This window comes from Phyllostomus hastatus, unplaced genomic scaffold (assembly GCF_019186645.2).
Source record: "Phyllostomus hastatus isolate PE091 unplaced genomic scaffold, TTU_PhHast_1.1 phas_contig_17, whole genome shotgun sequence".
Classification (NCBI taxonomy): Eukaryota; Metazoa; Chordata; class Mammalia; order Chiroptera; family Phyllostomidae; genus Phyllostomus; species Phyllostomus hastatus.
Window position 1 is genome coordinate 41,317,053 of NW_025333664.1, and position 4,918 is coordinate 41,321,970.

The following is a 4,918-nucleotide window of genomic DNA, read 5'->3' on the forward strand; positions in this document are numbered from 1 at the left end:
TGAAAAGATTAATGTTTGGGGGAATGTGACAGTGCTCTTCCCACAGCCTGTCTTGAGGTCTGTAAACAACAAACTATGAAGGTGGTTGCTAACTGTGATGTGGGTTATGGACTCCTTAGAAATCTAATGTAAGCTACAAACCCAAACCGTTTTCCTAGCAGGGGAAAAAGATCACCTCCACAACTTGCATACAATTTCCACACCTTCTCTGACCATGTGAAAAGCCACATGTAAGTCTCAGATTAAGAACCCCATTTCTAAAGGAAATATAACATGTAACCATGGTTGAAAGAAAAATAAAACCCATAGAATTTTAGCTCTTTAAAGGTACTAGAAATAACTTAGTGTATACTCTTATTTTCTAGATATGGACAGAGGTGTGGAGAGAGTATGATTTATTAAAATTCACACAGTCTGACAGAGTTAGGAATTTGTGTTATATTTTCATTCTGTTTCTTAGAAGTAGACCCTAAAACAATAATTGGTGGGAAAGTGATTTATTAAGGAAGTGCTTCTCAGGAGAGGCTGGCAAAGGGGTGGAGGGGGCAATACAGAGAAAAAGAGGAGGTCAAGCAAGGGTGCCCTCTCAGGTAAACACTTGCAGAGAGGGTCCCTTTGGAAATTGGAGTATAAGTCAAACCCAAGACATGAGTGGGCTTTATACCTGCACACCTTTCACCACTGGTTGAGAGACAGCTAGAAATGAACTCTCAGGAACAAGTAGTCCACAGGCAGCAGTACTCTAAAAGAAGAACTGTACATGTCAGAGCTTAGAAATGGTAAAAGGAACTCCAAAGCTGCCAGGTGGGAGACAGCTGATGTGACAGACACAAGCTTTGTAGACCCCATGCTGCTGTTTCCAAAAGAGATGCATGTTGACTTTTTGATGAGTGACTCAATGCTTGCTCTCACAAGATTAAAGATTAATAGATGCATCCTATTTATTTAAAATTCTTGTTTTAAAGCATGATGAATATTCCCAGACTGTTACAGAGCAAACAAGGGGGGCCTGGGATGATATACTATTACTCAAAGAAGCCCCCAGGTCCGTTATGTCTGCCGCCAGAGGAAAGACGTCTCTCAATGCCAGAGATTCGTGAAAAGGAAAGGAAATATTTATTTAATGCTATACAAACTTAAAGTAGTGACCTAATGTCTTTATCAAAAATCCTAAAGTCCCTTAAAACACCCACAAACAGACACAGTCCTTCCTTCCTTCCCCCTTTGCCCAGTCCAGAGTACCATATCTCAGGAAAGGAAATAGAAGTCCATGGCTCAGGCAGTCCTCTGGTTATTCCCAGTTAGTACTCGATCTCGACTGGGAGACCTCCCTGGATTCCCTGCACCCTCAGCTGAGTTGCCGGGATCTCGGCTAAAACCAGGTGGTGGTTCCTCTTTCTAAAGCTACAGGGGTCCCCACTCTGGCAGACACGTGCTTCTCCCCCTGCACAATGGCTGCAAGCGGGGGGGGGGGGGTCACCACTCTGCCAAAGCCAAGTGGCGGCTCTCTGCTAAAGCTGCATGGTGATTCTCCCTCTCAGGGCTGCAGGAGTCTTCACTCTGCTAAAGCTGCGTGGTTCTCTCCCTCAGGGCCGCAGGAGTCTTCACTCTGCTAAAGCTGTGTGGTTCTCTCCCCAATGGCTGCTGCATCTCGGTTTAAATCCCCACGCCAATCTTCCTCTGCAACCCCATTTCCAACTCCTCCCACACTCGGCTTCACATGCCAGAACTCATACCCTTCCAGCTTTACTGGACTGCCATCATGAGTCTGGGCAGGTGTGGCCCCATGTCCTGGAGCCAATCTTCTCCAAGCTCCCATGTAGGCACTGTAGCTTGAGGGACCTGCCCCCAGTCACATCTTGGTGGGGAAGTTACTTCCAGTCCCCTGGCTCAGAGCATGGCCACAGCTATTTAACATATCTAAGTGACCAGCCAAAGGCTATTGATATGTTAAATGACCACGGCAGAGGTTAGCTGCAAGGCTGCTGCTATGAGAAACAGCTTTCAAAAGCCCTGCTCCATGTGTCCCTTCCCCCAGCCCACACCTGGGGAATGGGCGTGAAAATATCTTAAAATCTCCTGGACACCTTAAGTTCTGGACCCCATTTCAAATGCCTATTTGGGGTCCCCCCTTTTGGCTGCACCCTGTAACAAAACCCTAAATGTAAGCCTTGTGCAGAGTAACACTAACAACAGAAACCGCTATGTAGCATGTTCCTTCTGAAGATTCCACTATGCATCCTGGAAGTTCTACTCCCCATTCTGCAAAACTGTCATAAACTCTGCTCTGAATAGTACCCTCACCCTCCACTTTAGATATGCCTTCAGCAAGGGCCAGATAGGTTTGCTTTGTTTCTACAGAGCACTTTCAGGGTTGAAATCCCCCCTTTTCTCCTGAGCATTGTGGAAAGACATGTACGTATATGCTTCTTTGATGTGTGGGTCACCGGCCAGCAGTGATCATGGAACGCTGCGGATGGCTAGTTGAAAACACATGAGAAAAAACATGCACAGAGACAGACTAGTTTCTGTGGAGAAGTAGGGATGGAATGGCCACCCCCTCTAGTGGGGAGCTCGCCGATTTACCGTCCAAACCTGCTTTTATTGGGCTCGTTTTGCATAATAATTCAGGTAAAGCACATTACTCATTACGAGGAAGTAAGGAACAATAGATAACAAGGAACTCTACGGGTCTATTTTGAGTCAGGGTCAAAGAGCTGTAAGACTTTGGAGACTTTGTTAGAGGAACAAACTAACTTCCTCCTTGGACCCTTCTCATTCAACTGAGAGCATTCTAAACAAAAAAGGTTTCACAGTAATTTACATGTTCTTTCTTAGGCCTGATCACCCGGGAATCCACCTTTTTCAGCACAGAGCTGCACCACCCTGTCATTGTTTCAGGCTTAGGTGGAGCAAGGGAACTAAAGCAACCAAGAGATAAGGAGATTTTCTCCCAGACAATGGAGGACTCAGGCTGTGTCAAAGCTGAGGAGCGAGGGTCCATCACCCACTTTTGCTGTAGCCCCCAAAGTCCTTCTTTGGGGGTTCTCCCACGTGATCATGCCTGTCTTAGATCGTTCCCCCTTTGGGGAATCTTACCTGTCTTTGGCTAACTGACCAAGCTTTGGGGTTCAGTTATGAATGAAGCAGCAGAAGCAGTGTTCCTGCCAGGGAGATAAGCTTTTGTCTCCTTGCTGGCTTACGGTTTCAAGGGTGTTCCTTGAGCCTTAGCCTAGGTGGGGGTTACAGCTTCTGATACGAGGCAGGGCAGTTCCCAACATTTCTTAGTCTTGAAAAGTCTCCCCTGAGCCAACAGAAATAAATTTTTTTAATTACATAGTAAAACCCTGAAGACTGAAACCACAACATTGGTGTTCCTGCTCCAGGTTTACAAACTGCTGTGGGAAAAAAAGATCAACATTCAAGTAGAAATATGTATAGGCAACAGTAATGAAAGAGCAATTGAGAAACTGAATATACTAATTGCCAGATCACACATAAAAGTGGAACTCTAATCCACAGTCTGCAGCAACCTGTCCAGGATATCAAACCACAACCGCTGTGGCCATTGCTCTAAAACAGCCAGGACTTAATCACTAACTGACACTTTCCCTAATTCATTCTGCAGCATCAAACTTTGGACCAACCAGAGAAGGCCACAAATGATCTACTAACCTATCATATATGATGCTGGCTGCTAGTTAGCATGCCTCCAACTTCCCCAGGACGACAGCCTCCAATTAGGGTCCAAGAAAACTGAAGCTTTTCTTTTTCCCCTATAAAGTGTTCCCAGTTCTCCTGCCTTTGAGTCTCTGCCAAATGCTAGTGGTGGTGGCTGACTCCCTTCCTCTTTCAAGTTCTGAATTGTCTTTAATTGTCATTTGGCTAGTTGTTATTTATTTACACATAGTTTATAGATAAAATACAAACAGCCAATAAATGTGTATGTGGTGGAGGGGGGAGCTTATTGTAGCTAACTTTTTTAAACAATGTAATAAGCTGGGAGAGGCATGGAGATGGTGGCTGCAACCTCTGGGCTGGAATGAACTGCATTCTTAGTGGAGGCAGGGGAGCTAAGCCAGAGCCATGGTCAGTACAGTGGTAGCAGTTAGTGGCTGCTACCACTAAATGGCTGCTACCACTAAATGGTGGCTGACCATTGCTGCTGCATGATTTGCAGGCTGTTATGTTCTGCAAGCCATGAAGCATATGGGGCCTCAAGTCAAACAAGTTTTTCAAAGTCTACCAAAATCTATAAGACTTCCTAAACATTTCTACCAATTCTTTGCTCCCTGTATATGAACCATAGAACTACACTTGAAGAGGGCCTTCAGTGGTGGCTATTACAGAGGTGGGTTCAAACTCAAAATGATGAAAAGAGAAGCAGTATTAATATGAGGTGTAAGCCCTACCACCAATAAAGTAAGAATAAGAGATGTTCATCAATGAATTACGCTTTTAAATCACCCAAACAAGGGAGGATCTCCCTATATAGTAGTCAAAAATCAATGAAGCTAAAGATTTACTAGAAGATTAAGCTAAAAAAATAAAGCAAATGTATGACCAATTTTAAGGTTTTGTTAGTTATGTATTCAAGTGCCAACTTTTTATAAAATGTCCCAAAGCTACAAATTTTAAAGGTGATTTAGCACAAACTAAGCAAAGTCTTGGTACATTTGTTTAAATGTGAGGATTTTAAGTCAGATTATGGAATATTTGCAGTGCTCAATAATTATGGGTAAATACATACCATTTAAGTAGAAATATTATTTATTACTGTGGGATAACTCAGGATATGGCCCCTCCACCTCAGAGAACAGATGGCTACCTGGCCAGCAGCCATAAGGAATGAGGAAACAGTCCCTCAAGGCCCCTGTGTTCATCACAAACTTGTAGCATTTTCATGCTATTGCATCTT

At 44.1% G+C, this 4,918-nt stretch overlaps 1 pseudogene; it reads left to right on the top strand.

Moving 5' to 3' along the window:
• Positions 1-4,200: 4,200 nt before the first annotated feature.
• LOC123814698 lies at positions 4,201-4,573 on the top strand (annotated as a pseudogene).
• The last annotated feature ends 345 nt before the right edge of the window (positions 4,574-4,918 follow it).